The sequence below is a fragment of the Lissotriton helveticus genome, chromosome 7 (genome assembly GCF_964261635.1).
Source record: "Lissotriton helveticus chromosome 7, aLisHel1.1, whole genome shotgun sequence".
Lineage (NCBI taxonomy): Eukaryota > Metazoa > Chordata > Amphibia > Caudata > Salamandridae > Lissotriton > Lissotriton helveticus.
This window is the reverse complement of record NC_136068.1, coordinates 1715634082-1715653180: the sequence shown is the minus strand read 5'-3', so window position 1 is coordinate 1715653180 and position 19099 is coordinate 1715634082. Positions and strand designations below refer to the sequence as shown.

The window sequence follows — 19099 nt, the reverse complement described above, 5'->3', positions numbered from 1 at the left end:
TTTCCCTTGTTGCATTTATTTTTTGGTTTTCAGTAACTGTTACTGTTGCCTTTGGCTCTAGCTGAACCCTCAGTTACCTTTATGGACCGTTCACCGGCTTCGCTGCCATTGTTTATCTTGGCGCCACAACCCACACCGGAGCATATACACAATGCCATCTGCACCAAACGAAGGGCAACCAGTAGTGCTCTTTGACTCCGAGGTGGCTCAGCTTCTATTCTAACAGAGGCTGGCACCCTGATCCCACTGGGCCTTCTGGCAACCCATCAGACTCTCATGCATTATCCTGGTCTCAATGAAGGGTCTAAATCATCAGCAATCTTTTCTGCACATACTCCAACAACGAGCACTAAGATGAAGGGGGTAAATTTGCTCAACCCTATACAGATGACAACTGTATGATGAGCTACAAGATGCCGGTTACCTGGTTACTTATTCAGGCACTGGGCTTCTATTACCACCTGAAGAATGTGCCCCCTTCTCCAAAGAGAAGCGGAGGACGCCTGAGGATTAGGGATTAGAACCTCCAATTGCTTACTATGGAGGGGAAAAGCAATGTCCTCACCGAAGTCCTCCAAACCGGGCAAATACATACTTAGCCACTTCTATCTTTCAATGAGGGCCCCACTGACACGCTACTTGGGGCATGGTCAAAGCCATGTTCTGGACCCCTGGTTAACAGGCATATAGCTTTGCACTACCACCATGTCCTGGCAAAATTCACGATTCACTCTGGGTTGAATACAACAGATTGCCTTGGTTGGGCAATTGGCACCAGTGTGAAACTTAAGAGACATGTCTGCTACTTTAAGGACATGCTGTTCGATGGATCTTGCTTCTTTGGCAAGTAGTGGTACAAAAGGGGGTGGTAATGGAGGGAGCATCTGAACCAATCAAACACTCACACCCAGTCAAAAGATCTGGGTTTAATCCATCACTGTTCTTTAGCCCACTCTGCCACCCCAGTTCAGACATGGCTATATGCAAATCAGTCTGACCCTGTGCCTCATGGGGACAGTCCAGCCCGAACTGCTAAGCCATGCCTTCCCTGGACCGGAAACAAGCTTCCGAGGACCGGTTTCTGGCATTCCAGCCGTCTTCAGCCCGGCTTGCTTGAATCCAGTGGCAAAGTGAGCAAGGGACTCACGTCTGAGCATACCCTGCCACACTTATGGCGGCCAAAAGCGGTACAAAAGGGAGTGGTGATGGACGGAGCATCTGAATCAATCAAACACTCACACCCAGTCAAAAGATCTGGGTTGAATCCATCACCGTTCTTTAGCCCACTCTGCCACCCCAGTTCAGACATGGCTATATGCATATCAGTCTGACCCTGTGCCTCATGGGAACAGTCCAGCCTGAACTGTCAAGCCATGCCTTCCCTGGACCGGAAACAAGTTTGGCAAGTGGGCAGACTGGGCCTGTGTGCCCTGGCGTGTCAGTTCCACCAGCAGTTCTGCATCCTCTGTGACTATGGTGGGGTCTTCCAATATTACCAGCACCCACTCAAGAAGCCAGCCAAATGTGCCCTACAGTCTTTTTGGGTGTGCCAGTGCCACAGTACCCACAGACCATATGGGCGGCTCCAGCCCACTCCTCCATCCTTCCTGCAGCCTCAACTCTTTAGTGTGTCCAAGGCATACAGCCATCCTGTTGGAGGCTTGATCAAACATTTTCTCCAAGGGTGTCAAGCCATCACTTCTGACAAGTGGGTCCTGCAAGTTGTCCAGTGGAGTTACACCCTTCGATTTGTTTTACCCCAGTTGCATCTTTTGACCCCTCTCACTGCAGCTGACTAAGGATAATACTTTCCTCTTCTAGCAGTAAATGCTGGCCATTTTGGCTGAAGGGGCTACAGAGAGGGTGCCAGCATCGAAAGTAGACCCAATGTGGCCCAGATCTTCGCTGCCCAGGACATTGAGAATTGATGGTAGTCTTGGACCTGCAGGACGCGTATGTTTGTAGGCTGTGTGGCTGTACACCTGCTCTGCATACTCCTGCCATGTAGTGTTCGCCTTACAACTTGTTTTTCTTCTAGAAGCCTTTCGAGTCATGGTAACTCTTTTGGTTTTGGATGCGTATTGGCAATTAATCCATTGTTAGATTTTTTTGTGTTCCTCTGCCATCTGGTTTGGACGTGATGCAGCGTATTCCCGGTCTCCTTCGAGTTAGTTGATTCCTGTTCATTGGCTGTCCTGTAACACCACAGAAGGAAATATGGTAGGGCATAACGTTATAATGGTCCGACGGGTGTCTTGGCTGGGCAGGTCAAGAAATTCTAAAAACGGAGATTGTATTGTGATCACCTTCAACAGCCCTGCCCCAGTAGAAAGGATACTGGGGGGGGGAGTAGTGTGCGGTGGGGGGTACTTGGGCTCGGGTAGAGATTTTACCTCTAGGTTTTTTCTATGGGGCATCGAACCGAGAACGACTGGACACATGGAATGGGTGGCAACACGTCAGGACACCTTACCAGAGAATACAACAGGGACTGGGTCGACCATGGGCGAGACAATCAAGCTAACCATCCACGGGCGCATATGGGTTTCTCCCGTCCCTCGAGGGGTCAAACAGATTCGCAGCACTCTCTGGTCTTAATGACTGTGATTGACTGTGCGGCACAAATGTAACCCCCACTCCCTATAATAGAAATATTTTATCCAAAACAAATTCTCCCCAGGTCAACAGTTCAGGGTCGGAGCCCGTACCAGTGGGAGACAAACTAGCTTACCAAGTCTCCCTTATAGCTGATGGGCACCAAGAAATGAACTCCCCTGAAATAAATCTGTCTGCCCCCCTTCGGGTGGTCACTCCTGGCATTAAGGGGAATTTACAAGCAAATAATGTAATTTCATGGAACATCGCGGGGTTTGCAGGAAAGGATACGGACCCCTTGTGGGTGAAGTTCGTTAGTAACTTCTCGCTAATATGTCTACAAGAGACCTGGCTCACTAAAGGTAATTTTGCACTGGAGGGTTTTAAGGCCCTCTTTGTCCCAGCGATCAATGCCACCAGTGGAAGGGCCAGGGGTGGTCTGGCAATTTTTGTATCGTTGGCACTCAGATGTAGTATTAAGGCTATCCCCGCCGATAACCGAAATATTCAGGTCATCTCATTAGGAAAAAGACAGTACCCTTTATGTGATATATTTTTACAATGCTACCCATAAAGATGAGAGCTGTGGGATCACTAAGTTGAATACCTTTATAAAACAGGGCTGCGGCCTTCAAATTAATAACCTGCTTATTGTAGGGGATTTTAACGTTCATCCTTGTGGTGACCCCAAGTTGAACACTATGGGGTCTATGGGTTGTCCAATGATAACAGGACTTCATTTTGAGCACACAAGACAAGGTAACGCCCTCAATGAGATGCTCAATGATCTGGATCTTTTCTCCGCGCTAAGTTTTGCTCCACCACTCAGCAAACAAAGCCACCCCACATTTAAAGGTAGAGGCTGCGGTTCGTTCATTGACCACATCCTCCTGTCTAGATCCATAGTAACCCTCCTTCAGGGTTTTTCTATAACTCCAACCGCACAGAGCGACCATAACCCTGTCTGTGTAACGTTTGGAGGGAGCATATGGAAAAAAGGGACAAGCGCAAAGAGGTGACACCTTAAAACCATCTGACGGAGGGCGACGGATTAGATGGAGCCAAATAATTCCGTCCCTTTTGTAGGAAGGTAGATCCCTGACTATGGTTGCCCCCAACTTTTTGCCTGGTGTTTTGCTGGTTTTCTGACTTAGTTGACCTGGGGCCCTGCTATTCAGGACCCCAGGCCCACTGCTCTCTCTGTTTAAATGGATTCCATGTACCCTAGGTACATATCTGATTGGATACTGAGTCACCTTATCAGTCCCTGTACAGTATATTTTATTTTTATTTTTTTATTTATTTCAATTTATATAGCGCGTTATAACCTAGGGGGGGTCTCTAAGCGCTTTATCAGGATCAGGGTCCAAACATTGAGTACTGTGGAGGGCAACTGTTCATAAAAGTTACAAAACACCCCATGCTTGCTGGAAAAGCACTGTTTTTAGTTTTTTTCGGAAGGTCAACAAATTTGTCTCCTTCCGTAATTCAATTGGCAACTTATTCCAGGCTGTTGGGAGCAAATATGAAAAGGCACGTCCACCTACTGTGGCCAATCTACACCGTGGTTGAGTAAGAAGAGAGGCGTCAGCAGATCGGAGTGTCCGTGCTGGGCAATAGGGGATAAGGCGGGATACCTTGGGTATCCAGGGCATAGGTGTACCCAGGGCCTACCAGGGGGTGAAGCATGTATTATGCCACCCCTGGCTGGCCATCCAAAACTGACACAACTGGCTGCTTGACAGCTGGGGCAAGGTGGTGTAATCACCCTTTGCTTTAGATATAGTATTCCTATATCTAACCCTAAAATGGACACATATATTCCTATCAGTCACTCCTATGGCAGGCCTTATCAATCCTGAAGGCAGAGTGCTTGGAATAATGTGAAATGGTGCTCTGGCATGAGCTGAGCCCGTTTGCAGCTTGCGGAACCAAGTCCTAATAGCTGTTCCATGATAACGCTATACCATATGCTCTTAAGTGCATTATGTACCTCGCGGTCAAATGCTAACTTTGGTATAACATTATCAAAACATGTCGAGTAAGGTGTCGTACGAATTGGAATACTAACCCCTCGCCAATTCTGGCGACGGGGTTAGCATTCCACCCTTCTAGAGGGACACGACATTTTGGTAACCTGTAACCCCGGTTAAAGTTAACTCAACCCTCAACCCTCAGCTCCACAAAATGGATGCTGCCACCGAGACACAAGTCTGCCCTCCTGCTGCTGGGAGTCCTTCCAGCAACGAAGGCCAGGACAAAGGGGTTCCTGTCAGGGGCGGTGCCAGCACCATCCCAGACAGGATTTTGTGTATCCCAGGTAGGCAGGGCTTTAGAGGAAGGTGACTGCAAGTGGCACCCCGGTGCTCACTGTGCATAGGCCGGCTCAAACCAGTTCTGGGGGCACACCAGCCCCTGAGCTGGGGAGAGACCGGACAAAGGAGAGGGGTTTAACCACCCCCCTCCTAGTCCCACCCATAGGGCAGGACTTAGTCGCGTGCCAGCCCCTTTTCTCAGGATAAAGGTAGGAGCAGGCCCCCTTCCAAACTAGATCATCTTTGAATCCTGAAACTACTTTCCACGAAAGGAACTCAAGACTTCTTCCTAAGATTTCTCCCTTGTGACTAAGGAGTAGTCACCCTGCACCCGCAGGCACCATCCAAGCATCGCGGTTTGCTGTAAGTCTCTCCTCCGGATCAAGACTGCCCAGCTCGACGAGAACCGGCTTCCCTGGCACCTCTGACCTCTACCTACATCATCAGCCCAGCTGAGATTCGTGGGTGTGACGAGACCTCGAGGGACCGGCCATCTTCAGGACTGCACGACGCTTGCCCAGCACGACCGCCGAGGGACCCTCGAGTGAGTGCTTTAGGGTTCGAGAAGCCCTAACCCTGAGCAGCGCCAGCACCGAAGTCCAGCCCCCCAGCATCCACGAGATCTGCGTGGGGCCCTTCTGCTCTTTGCTGCTCACCGCGTTGTCCGGCTACTTGCCTGCTGGCTTGCGGCCCTCTTGACGACGCACCACGACGACAACACCGCTGGTCTGGTTGCTCCAGACTGGCCCTTGCTCCCCTCCAACAGAGGAGCACCCCGGACCCTCCTGGTCCACTCCAGACGCCATTTTGAGTCCACCGCGTGGGCTTGCATTTGCCAAGAGTTGTTGCCCCAATCCTGGGTCCAGCGACGTCGACAGCAGATACCTCCGTGGGACAGCTCGCACCTCCATCCTGGTCGCCGACAACGCCTCCTGGTCCGAGAGACTGCAGAGCCCAGCGTCGCCCACTCACCTGGTCGAGGTGACTTCGCCCGGTGCCATCCTGGTGCCCACCTAATCACTGGCTAGTGATTCAGAACTTGGTCCCCTCTGCTTACAGGTCTCCTTCACCGATCCAGGCTTGGATCCCTCCGAATCTCTTCACTGGTCGCCTGCCAGCAACTTCTTCTTTCATGCTCCATAGACTGCAACGAGGATTCCCGACGTCTTTTCAGACCTATGCAGCCGCAGCCCCTGGGCTATGTAACCTGAGCATTTCGGTGCTCCGGCATAGCTTAACTATCTAAGTGTCCAGATCCTCTTTCGTTTCAGCTCTATCTAGTCGTATTCGTCCGATAACACTAACTTTACGAAATCTAGCATCCATAGACTTTGTTCCGCATCCCGCGTGAGAGTGCACACTCTGCACCCGATCCCCCTAGGCCTCCTGCTAGTAATCTAAAGGTTCAGTAGTACAGTCCTAGCGATCCCAAAGCCTCTGAGATTAGTTACTTGCCTGCTAGTATTTCGCATTCCACTTTTGTAGTATATGGTTTTCCGTGCCCCTCGGGCATTTGTGTAAATTGTGCGACTTTCAGTATTTCTTTAAGAGTTTTGTATTGTGCTTAGCGCCCTGTCCTCATAAAAAGTCCAGGGTTGTTGTGTTATAAATAAATATACTTTATTTTCATAACAACTTGTGTGGTGTCCTTTCACTTGGTGTTCAAGGGGTAAATGTGATGGTAAAACAGCTGGCTTAACACGCCCTCTAGAGTCTAGCCTTAGACTGCTCTTGTCCATGCTACTAGGATAGCTGGTCTATCAGGTTGACTTACAACCAATCATCAATAAGGGTTGTTTGGAATGATACATAGTGATCACTAGAATAGTGAGCACTGCATATCAGGCCAACTTCTCACACCTTTTAAAGGCTACCTGTGCGGCAGAATTTTCCTGCTGCCTTAATGTAGATTCCATGGCTCCAGGAATATTAAAATCCTTTGAGGGCATCGCTATCAAAGTAGAAGGCTTGCGATCAGCCCTAGGTAGACCCGTTCCACCTAAAGACCCGAGATGGTTTTGCCACTTATGCTCAAAAGCAGCAAGAGAATTAAAGGCAGGTTTAAAAACCACGCCTAGGGATAGCTCCCAGATCAGAACCTTGCGGAAAACTTATAAAAATTTACTGGTTAAACTTAAAATGGAAATAAAAGAAGCTTTATGGAGGGAGCTTTTAGACCCCCCCGACACCTGGTTATTTAACAAATAATCGGCTCCTCTATCTCTCAGTTCCTCTTCTCCTTAATCTGGTTTTTAGCGCCGGGAAACCTCCGGGTAGTTGTGCGCTTTATAAACTTAAATATAATAATAATAATAATCTAGTAGCTGTAGATTTTAGAATACCCCTCCATCAATGGAGCAAGAGTAGAAGCCCTGGGGGATACATGTGCCAGTATCACTATGGTAAGGGGAAAGCTGGTTTCCCCAGAGCAATACCTGATTGGGAAAACTTACCCAGTCACCAATGCGGACAGCATTACCACCCAACGCCCCCTAGCTATGGTAACATTAGGATGGGGGGAGGTTACTGGCCTGAAACTGGTAGTGGTCTCACCACAATTGCCAGCTGACTGTCTGCTTGGAAATGACCTGGAGACCTCCGCCTGGGCTGAAGTTGAGCAAGTAACCCATGAAGCCATGCTGGGTATCCCTAGACTGGTGTATGTCCAAACCAGAGCACAGAGCAAAAAGAAGGGTGAACAAGTGGGTTTGGAGCCTGAAGTATGGCCCAACCAACCAAGAGAAAAAGCAAGGAGACTGGGGAACCAGCTTCTACACAGCCAGCCTCCCAGGACCCCTCTCCTCAGGGAGAGGACTTGGAAACCAAGCCTATTGAGCTTGAGCCTTACCAGGCTGGCCTCCTGGACCCAGGGGGACCCACTAGGGAAGAGCTGTGCCAGGGCCAGCGAGACTGCCCCACTCTTGAAAGCCTGAGGCAGCAAGCAGCTGCAGAAGCAGGGAGATGTCAGTGGTACCCACAGACCTTATTGGGAAGAGGGATTACTGTATGCTGAGGCAAGAAACCCCAATCCTGGAGCTACCAGGAGAGTGGTAATGCCACAGAAGTACAGGGAGTTCCTCCTAACTTTGGCTCATGACATCCCCCTAGCTGGACACCTGGGGCAAACCAAAACTTGGGAAAGGTTGGTTCTGTAGTAGGGGATCTCTGTGTATAGTCATAATCTAGTGAATAGTCTCGCCCATGTGCGTGGACCCCGGAGCAATCAAAAATAATCTCTTAAATTGTCAAAAAATGCAGAACTGCACAGACACTTAAGAGAATTTAAAGACAGATAATGCAGTCTATATCCACAGGCTACGCTGTCCAGTACTTCAACTAGAAATTCCACCAAAAATCCACAAACAGCACAGCCTGTCCAGATTTCTCCCCATAGAACAACTTGCTTTTACCAGCAAAACCCTCAGGAATGATAGAGAGGAAGGAGTGGACAGACAAGCCCCATAGGCTGCCATTATGTGGCTCAGAACAGGATACTGTGCCTTTAAGAGAACTTTCCAGAACTCTCTCAGTATCCCTGAATGCACAGCATGTCCCTTTTTACTTTCATTTCTTTTTTCCGGCTCCTGCTAGCAGGACCCTGGAGCATTGAGCTCTCCCTTTTTAAGGGTTTATTTGGTGATTTCTCACTTTTTCAAGGATTTGAGGGCTTCATTTGAAGTACTTTGGTGCTTTCTTCCTTGTGTGTGTTCTGAGCACTCTTTTATCTGTCAAAATGCCTGCTTTGTTTGACAAATGCCCAGAGTGTTCGAGGAAGAAGGCCAAGTCGGACCCACACGAGGTGTGCATCATCTGCCTTCCCTCTTATCATGTCCCAGAGGAGTGTGACATTTAACAGAGCTTCTCCAGCAGGACCCTGAGGGATAGGATGATCAGGCTCCAAGACCTGGAAGACACAAGGTGGGTCTGGGCAGATTTCCTCTGCCCATGCTGAGGCCTCTGGGGGGCTCCCCGAGGGCAGGAAGACCAGCAAACGTCCCTATTCTCCATCGGCGTCGATAGCACCGACGACTGCGTCGAGAGGGATGACTACCGTCTGTTCCCCGTTTCCCCAGGGCTCTGGGTCGAAGCGGCGCCAACGATCGGCGTCGAGGGAACTGAATAGACCGCGGTCGAGATGACCGGTGACGTCGTCGTCGAGTAATCGACGTCAAGAGGTGGCCCGGCGTCGATGCTCCCCGTTGAGGCGACACCGCCGTTCGGCATCGGCGAAGAAGTGGAGGTCGGCGTTGAGGGGATACTTGACGTCAAGGATGACGTCGAAGTCTCTCAGGCGTTCGGCTTCGAGGAGATGCTCGTCGTCGAGGCGAAGGCGGTCGCCGTCGAGAAGGAGGCGTTCGCCGTCGAGAAGGAGGCGTTCGCCGTCGAGAAGGGGGCGGTCGACGTCGAGGGACCGACGGTCGCCGTCAGGGTGACGTTCTTCGACGCCAAAGAAGCGCAGAAGGAGTTCTGGCACCAGGAGTCATTCTAGCCGACGGCATGTGCCGATAGGGTCTCTCTACCTGGGAAGAAGGGAAAGTCACCGGGCTCGGTGTACTCTGAGGTATACACACCTCCTAAGCCGAGGTCGACTCCGCCTCCTCCTCCCTTGCCCAAGGAACCTCCGCCGCGGACTCCCACCCTGCCTCCGCTTCCACCTCATCCTCTTATTCGGCTTCCACCTGGCAGACCGCCTCCGGTTCCTTCGAGGACAACTTCACTGCCGCGATACCCAACTCCGCCTAAGGGGACCCCTCAGCCGAGGCCCCCAGTCAGGCCAAGGTCGCCAACTCCTGTGAGGCCTGTGGAACGTCCGAAGCCAAGGAGATCGCGCTCCCTCTCCGGTCGGGGGGGGAGGTCGCGGAGTCATCACAGGTCGTCAACGAGATCAAGACGCCGCCACAGGAGGCGCAGATCACGGTCCCACACGGACTCTTCTGGGACTAGGGACTACTCGCCGACTTTGTCGGAATCCCCTGGGACGAGGGTGTCGCCTGTAGACGACATTGTCACATTCCAAGATGTTCTGCTGAGCGGTGCGGCTAAGTTGGGCATCACGGTGACTGTGCCTACGCCCACGACGTCCGTGATTTTCGAGACGTTCCATAAAAAGCACCTGTCTCGACCATTGCTGCCTCTAGCACCAGGATTGGTAGATCCCGCCGAGGAGTTGTTTTTCACTCCCGCGGTGACGAAGGCTGCTCCTGTCACGGACCAACGATTCCTCAGGATCGATGAGATGCTATAAAGGGGTCCACCTCCAGCTGTCCCCGTGCTCTAACTCAACAGAGGGACAGAGCACCGTGGTCAGCAGGTGAGGGAAAAAAGAAGCCGGGGCGGGAACCGTCATGGAAGGGAAATCTGTAAAGCACAAGAGAACATGCATTAGATGCGTTCTCAACCTTTCTTCCCCCCCCACTTCTCTACCACCCGTGAGACAGATGCCCACCTGATAATTCTCAGATGCCGCTAGTCCCTTCTCTCTTGTAGGCAAGGATATGAGATGACGTCTCTCACTTCTTTAGGGTAGGTGTCTGCAATGATATAGACAACATAAACAACATTCAAAACTCTCCTCTGTGATAGCCACCAATGCAACACGTGTCATACCCAAAACCCATACATACCCTATGTTCTCGCCCCGTAGCTGAAAGGAAACTCCTAGGGTACCCACTTGGATGAATCAGCAAGTAATCCCAAAAAGAAAACTAAGTAAAGAAACCAAGGAAACCACCGTTAAGGCCACGGAGTTTCTGCAGATGGATTCACTGTCATATAGGTGTAGTTGTATGTCTTACCAGCAACAGCGAAGCCAGCCGCTACCAGCTGTGGTTCCAGCATCCAAATAAACCTATCAGTCCTCCGGATCAGAGAGGGGGAAATCCGGCGTCTCTCTACCGGGGCTTAGGTGTGTTTAACTCGAGAGGGGGCAATCCTGCGTCTCCCAGGTTAACAAGAAACAAAGTGCTTGCAGCGCGAGGGGGGGAAATCCAACGTCCCTCGCAATACAAATGGGCTTTACCCTATGCCAGCAGAAACAGAGGAAACCCGCGTCTCTGCTCTGTGCAACCAGGCACCCAATCAAGGACAAACACAAATCGCTACTGCTGTTGAGCCGGCTCAAGGCGATACCGGCTAGGCACAACAGCGAGGTGAACAGAAGTCATAAATCAGCGTTCATGAACGGCACCAAGGAACAGACTTCCACTGCTTCGCTCCACAAAACGAACAATAGACAAAATCACGTGCACCGCCCCCAGCGTCTCACACTGATTTGTAGCCTCTCCCCTTTTCTGGCGCCCCTAAGGATTCTGGGAGCTGTAGTCCTCACAATTGGGCAGGCACCCGTCAGACCCTGACAGCTCCCTCCAGGCTCCTTAAGAAGTACGGGCCCCGGATTCTGACCCGGCTTTTCTTCGGATGGATCCGACACCGGACTCTGTCATAGTGACGGCGGCTAGGAAGCAACATGCCACCACCCCGTCTTCTACAGTACCTCCTGATAAGGAGAGCCGCTGGATGGACTCGGCAGGCAGAAAGGTCTGTGGGACGGCATCTACTGCAATGAAGGCGGCTAGTGCCGCGGCTTTGCTATGACGTCGAAGTCTCTCAGGCGTTCGGCTTCGAGGAGATGCTCGTCGTCGAGGCGAAGGCGGTCGCCGTCGAGAAGGAGGCGTTCGCCGTCGAGAAGGAGGCGTTCGCCGTCGAGAAGGGGGCGGTCGACGTCGAGGGACCGACGGTCGCCGTCAGGGTGACGTTCTTCGACGCCAAAGAAGCGCAGAAGGAGTTCTGGCACCAGGAGTCATTCTAGCCGACGGCATGTGCCGATAGGGTCTCTCTACCTGGGAAGAAGGGAAAGTCACCGGGCTCGGTGTACTCGGAGGTATACACACCTCCTAAGCCGAGGTCGACTCCGCCTCCTCCTCCCTTGCCCAAGGAACCTCCGCCGCGGACTCCCACCCTGCCTCCGCTTCCACCTCATCCTCTTCCTCGGCTTCCACCTGGCAGACCGCCTCCGGTTCCTTCCAGGACAACTTCACTGCCGCGATACCCAACTCCGCCTAAGGGGACCCCTCAGCCGAGGCCCCCAGTCAGGCCAAGGTCGCCAACTCCTGTGAGGCCTGTGGAACGTCCGAAGCCAAGGAGATCGCGCTCCCTCTCCGGTCGGGGGGGGAGGTCGCGGAGTCGTCACAGGTCGTCAACGAGATCAAGACGACGCCACAGGAGGCGCAGATCACGGTCCCACACGGACTCTTCTGGGACTAGGGACTACTCGCCGACTTTGTCGGAATCCCCTGGGACGAGGGTGTCGCCTGTAGACGACATTGTCACATTCCAAGATGTTCTGCTGAGCGGTGCGGCTAAGTTGGGCATCACGGTGACGGTGCCTACGCCCACGACGTCCGTGATTTTCGAGACGTTCCATAAAAAGCACCTGTCTCGACCATTGCTGCCTCTAGTACCAGGATTGGTAGATCGCTTGCGCTTGAGCTTCCTTCTCGGAAGCTCCAGCGCACTTCCAGAAGACATGCGTTCTCTTGAACAAGCTGGGGTTGCACATCAACATGTCCAAGTCTGTCCCAACTCCGGTCCAGTGCATACAGTACTTGGGAGCCTCCATCAATACGCTGTCAGCAAGCGTGTCTCCTTCGGAGGAGAGACGATTATCACTCCTTCGGAAGGCTCAGGCTCTTATGACCGCTCCATCTACAACAGTGAGGACGGTGTCTTCTCTACTGGGGTCGATGGCCTCTTGTATCTTCCTGATGCCACACGCACGGCTGCACATGAGACCATTGCAGGAGTGCTTGGAGGATCAGTGGGATCAGAGGAAAGGATCTTGATACGACAAGATAAGACTGTCTCTGCATGCTCTTCAGTCTCTGAAGTGGTGGTGTTCAGTGGAGAATCTCCTAAGAGGGGTTACCTTCCACAAGGACATTCCCACACAGACTATCGTGACGGATGCGCCTCTCCACGGCTGGGGGGCGCACTCCGGAGACTTACAGATACAAGGAACGTGGTCCCAGGCGGAGTCCACGTATCGCATCAATTTCCTGGAACTCAGAGCTGTTCACTTGGCGCTGAAGGCCTTTCATCCGTCCTTCCAGACCAACTCTCTGCTTGTACAGACGGACAATACGACCACGATGTATTACCTCAACAAGCAGCAAAAACAAACCTGGCAATACCAGCCTCGGGGCCAGTCCTTTCGCAGGAGGGCCAATGGACGAGGACAAACAGGAAGGGGGGGCCAGCAACCCACTTCAAAGTGACTCCACACCACCAACCGTGCCTACCCACACAACCTCTCTAGGGGAGGGGCACAATAAAGTCAGCAAAAAAGGGTTACACGGACAAAAGATCAACGAACATGTAACACCAGTAGGAGGCAGACTAAAACACTTCTACCAGGAATGGAAGAAAATAAGACAAATGGATACTGAACATCATACAGTTCGGATACTGCATAGAGCTGGAAAAGACACCACCAAACAGGAAACCGAAAAGGAAAACACACTCTGCAAAAGAGCTAGCGCTACTCACAGAGGAAACACAAGAACTCCTCCACAAGGAAGCCATAGAAACAGTACCATTCAAAGAAAGAAACAAGGGAGTGTACTCGAACTACTTCCTCGTACCACAGGTAGACGAAACCCTAAGATGCATCCTGGACCTACGGTTCCTAAACCAATACATGAGAACACAAAAATTCAAGATGACATCTCTTCAAGAAGTCATTCCTCAGATAAGGTATGGATACTTTAGGTCCACCATAGACCTAAAGGATGCCTACCAACACAGTCCCATGAACAGACAGCACAAACATCTACTGAGATTTGCCATCAACAAGGCACACTACCAGTTCACCGCCCTGGCCTTCGGACTAAAATCCGCACCAAGGGTCTTCACCAAGTGCCTCGCTGCCGTGGCAGCGCACCTAAGGAGGGAGGGGATCCATGTATACCCATACCTCGACGATGAAATAATAAAAGCAAGTTCTCACAGGGCATGCATGGAACACGCACAGCGAGTCACAAACGCTGACAGACCTGGGAGTCTCCATACACTGGGGGAAATCCTCAATGGAAACAGAGCAAGTGAAGATCTTCCTAGGCACACAGATAAACACCATACAGAGCAAAGTGTTCTCCAGCGACAAGAGAACAATTGCCCTGCTGAAGGAGACACGGCGGTACCAGAAGGGGCGAGCTCTGACAGTGAGGACAGCGAGCAAGATCATGGGGATGATGGCGTCCTGCATACACCTAGTCCCCCATATACGGCTACACATGAGACCATTCCAGGAATGGCTGCAACAACAATGGTCACAAGCTACAGGGAGTTGGGAAGATCTAGTGGCTGTAACGCATGCAGTGCAGGAGGAGATAGCGTGGTGCAACAAGGAGAACATAACAAAGGGGAAGCCTTTGACACCACGAAACCCAACAGTGACCATCACTACAGACGCATCCCAGAAGGGATGGGGAGCACATATGAACCAACTCAAGGTGTGTTGCCTGTGGACTCCAACAGATGCGATCAGGCACTTCAACTACCTGGAACTAAAGACCGTGTTCCTCGCCCTGAAAGCCTTCCAGAAACATCTGTACCGGCAAAGTGTGTTGATACAGACAGACAACACCACAACGATGTTCTACATCAACAGGAGGAACACAATCAGTTGCACTCTCCAACCTAGCGCAGGACATATGGAGATGGGCAATCCCACTCAAAATAGACCTCCTAGCTATACACCTACCAGGGAAGGACAACGTGGAGGCAGACCAGCTCAGCAGACAGACATCGGCATCCTACGAGTGGGAGCTCAAAGCACAAGAAACACAAAGGCTATTCAAGAAGTGGGGTACTCCAACAATAGACCTATTTGCAACACACCAGAATGCAAAATGCCGATACTTCGCATCCAGGCAACCAGGGGAACAATCCAAAGGGAATGTCCTATGGATAAGCTGGTCGAAACATTTGCCTACGCTTTTCCCCCCCGATACCACTGATACACAGGGTACTCGGCAAATGCAGAACCAGCAACATGACGCTGATTCTGGTGGCACCACAGTGGGCCAGGCAGTCATGGTTCTCGCAAATAGTGGAGAAGGCGCAGGGACCACCTCACAAATACGGAAAAAGAAAGGACTTACTCTCCATGCAAAACGGAGAGGTACTCCACCCAGAGCCAGAGAGCCTCTGCCTAGCGGCATGGCTCCTGAAGACATAGTTTGCCCATATGAAACTGCTATTTCCTGTTAGGAGGCGATTAATTTCCTGTGAGGAGGCGATTTTACGCCATTTGTATGCGATGAGTAGTCTAAAGGGAGGTTTTATTGTTTTAAATGGTGTATTTAAATTACATTTTAAAAATGTATCTTTTTATAACTCTCTTCCCACGACGATGAATTTTAATGAAGTTGAAATTGCATTGATATAAAATTCATGTATATTATCTTTTTTTTTTTTTTTTTTTTTTTTTTTTGAAAACCTTTATTGTACAAAGAACGCTCACAAATACGGGCCTACAACCCACGAGGGCTGGCCACCACATGGTAGACAACGTAGTAAATGAAAAACAAATTTTCAACAGGATATGTCACCAGGAGCACAGGAGAAACAATAGGAGCATCGAGCAATCAGCAAGAACAGGACAATAAAAGGTTAATTTTCTAATGCGGGGTGGGGAAACAGAAGAATCATGGGCCGTGCAAAAAACAACCAGGGAGGGGCCGCGGCAAGCCGCCATCTTACGGTCACAGAATGACAAAAGAGGCCATACCAACATAGCTATCAAAGAGTATAAACGTAATCGGAATATAGAGAAACGACAATGGCATCAATCAAACCGCACCTACCCGTCGCCGCCCTCACCCAAAATGAGGAGACATGATCAAAAAGGCCCACATAATAAAAGACAATACGATACGCATCCCAACAAAATAAAAGGACCCCCATAAAGGAGGAAAAAGGGGAGAGGGAAAAAGGGAACGAAAGAAGGGACTCCCACCAAACCACGCACCCCCAGGAGTGAAAGCAGGATAATAGAGTCCGGCAAGCGACATAGCAAAAATCGATACCGAATTACCCAGCGAGCTACAATCAGATACATACCGGAATACGAAAGTCACAGAAACTCCCCAGGGGGATACAGGAGGAGACGGAGTCCCGGAAAAAGTGAACACACAAGAGCCATAGAACAAAAAAGAGAGGAAATAAGGGAGGAAAAAGACCCCCCAATACGGACAGACCCACCCCTAAAGCCCACCCTGCACCCCTGCAGAAGGCTACGGCCTACCCCCCCGCAGCGTGCCTGTCGCCCTAATTAGAACCCGAAATATAGCGGAGCAAAGTTAAGTCGGAAACAAAGACAAAAATGGGAAGGGAAGAGAAGGAAACGAGGGATGGGAAACACACACAGACATACATGGGGGAGGGCCGGGAGACAGGAGTAAACGCACCCAGCCACCCGCCTGAGTCGAGGAGCCAAGTCCCCGGGAAGCCAAAGAACATCGGGTTAGAGTCTAGGGGCACCAGTCAATCACACAGAACCATACCGGGACAGGTTGACCATCCAAACCAGTGCAAGACTACCGCACACAGATGCCAATATACATTAGCCCTGTCCTTGTTTGTCCAAAGTGGAAACGGTCCGATCCAGCGAGGACCAGGTTACGAAGAACAGGAGACAGACAGCAGGAAGATCCAACGGCAGTCCGGAAAAGGCACGTAAAGTGGAACACGGACGATCCAGGAAAGTCACGAAGTGTAGCAAACGATGCAGGCACAAGTCCAAGGATATGTCCAGAAGAACCGACCCATCTGGGCCAGCACAGGAGACATCGCCGGGCAGCAGCGACCGAAAGGAAGCGGGAGAGTCATGAAGGCCAGGCCAAGTAAAGTCCAGCTCCCGGGCCCGAGAGAACGAAGGTAGCGCAGGAGGAGGAGGCGCCATCAAGTTCCATACAGCAGCAGACGCGGTCGGAGCCGGGGCCAATTCCGCCAGGATAATTCCAGCCGCACCCCGCGGCGGCACAATCACGTCTGGCCGTGGGGGCTCAGGAGGCCCGCCGTGAGGAACCATCTCCGAAGCTAGGATAGGCGCGGTCACACAGAGCCGCCAGGAGAGCAGGGTGTCCAGTAACTCCTTAAGTGTAGGAAAACATTCACAGTATCGGGCACCCGGGCCATGCGGCGGGCCCCCAGCGCTCGCCCAGGCCCGGTCAAGACACTCGGGGTCGGCCGCCATTTTGAGAGTCCGACAAGGCAGCGCGGCTGTAAATCTCCGCCGAGGCGGCAGTAAGGCAAACAAAGTCCCGCTGACCGGCAACAGAGCACCCCGGGCAGGAAGGGGGGCCACCAGAAGAAAGGGATTCGCCGGCCACCCAACGCCGCCGGTCCCGTTCTCCGAGTCCGGGCGGCAAAATCAAAATGGCCGGACCGGAGAACAAAGGGAGAGCAAACCGGACACACGAGGAGCTTCGACCACGGAAGGCAGCGCCACCACCATAGGCCTCCTCCCCACAGGAATCGGCCAGGAAGGACCTCCGGCCCACACGAACAACGGCCCTCCGACCACCTCCTCCGCGCCCCGGAGGGCAGATCCGCAGGCTCCGTCTGGCCCGGGAGCCGGCAAGAAGATCCAGGCCAGTCCGCCTCCGACACCCCAACACAATCGGGGGCACTGCACCGGATCTACAGCAGCCAGGATAACCGGAACAAGAGGTAAGTGCCTGCAAAGCGTCGCAGCACCACCACTCAGCAAACAGGGCTTCCCGGGGCAGGATTACAGCAGGATAAATGTGAAAACCCAGGCGGGCGAACGGAGCCGAGCTAAAGCGCGGCCATCTCGGTCGCGAGCTAGGCTCCTCCCCCTTATTATTATCTTTTAATAATGCAATAATTTGAAATTGTAATTTGTGTAATCAAATGTACTTTTATGGTTTGACCCAACCGCAATAAAGTTTGAACTGACTGACTGAAACTGCTGGAGAGCACACTGCAGGTGCTACGAGAGGCAAGAAGACCTTCCACACGGAAGTGCTATGTGGCAAAATGGAAAAGATTCACACAATGGTGTATCAAGGAGAAACTGCACAAGAAGATGTCCAGGGAATCAATGGTGCTAAAATATTTAACACACCTACTCAAATGAAACCGAAGTTCCACCTCGCAAGGGTACACCTAGCAGCGATAGTAGCCTACACAAGAGGAGAGACAGAAAAGAGCTTCTTTACTTCAGAAGTAGTAAAAAGATTCCTGGAAGGGGTTAAAAGGATAGCGCCACCCAAAAGGATGCCACCACCGGCATGGGACTTTAATTTAGTCCTAACAGAACTTATGAAGGTGCCTTTCGAACCCATTCATAAGGCATCACTACAAATGCTCACAATGAAGACAGCCTTTCTAGTGGCAATCACCTTGCTACGCAGGGTAAGCGAACTGCAAGCGCTAACACTGCAAGAACCCTACATTGAAATACACAACGATAGGGTGGTAATGAGAACTGACCCACACTTTATGCCGAAGGTGGTGTCAAGGTTTCACATGAACCAGACAATACAAACATCAAGCTTCTTTCAGAAACCATCCACAAGCGCAGAGAGGGCCCTGCACACTCTGAACGCTAGAAGGGCAGTAATGCATTACATGGAAAGAACTAAAGAGCACAGGAAAACAAAACAGTTCTCTGTGTCCTTCGTAAGCAGTTTCCTCGGTAGACCAGTAACAAAGGGCACCATTGCACGATGGATCGCACAAACAATACAGTTCTGCCATGTGAGAAGTTGGCCTGATATGCAGGGCTCACTATTCTAGTGATCACTATGTATCAGTCCAAACAACCCTTATTGATGATTGGTTGTAAGTCAACCTTATAGACCAGCTATCCTAGTAGCATGGATACGAGCAGTCTAAGGCTAAGACTCTAGAGGGCGTGTTAAGCCAGCTGTTTTACCATCACATTACCCCTTGAACACCCAGTGAAAGGACACCACACAAGTGTTATGAAAATAAACAATGTATTTATTAGAATCACAACAACCCTGTACTCTTTATGAGGACAGGGTGCTAAGCACACAACAAAACCCTTATGAAAATACTTAAGTTAGCACGTTATACACAAATGCCCGAGGGGCACGAAAAACCATATATTCTAAAAGTGGAATGCGAATTACTAGCAG

The 19099-nt window shown here is 51.2% G+C and overlaps 1 protein-coding gene across 3 annotated transcripts in view; it reads left to right on the top strand.

Annotated features, from left to right (window-relative positions):
- KMT2B (lysine methyltransferase 2B) overlaps positions 1-19099 on the top strand; it is a 1130837-nt gene that overhangs the window by 505599 nt on the left and 606139 nt on the right. The gene's annotated exons all lie outside the window — the stretch shown is intronic.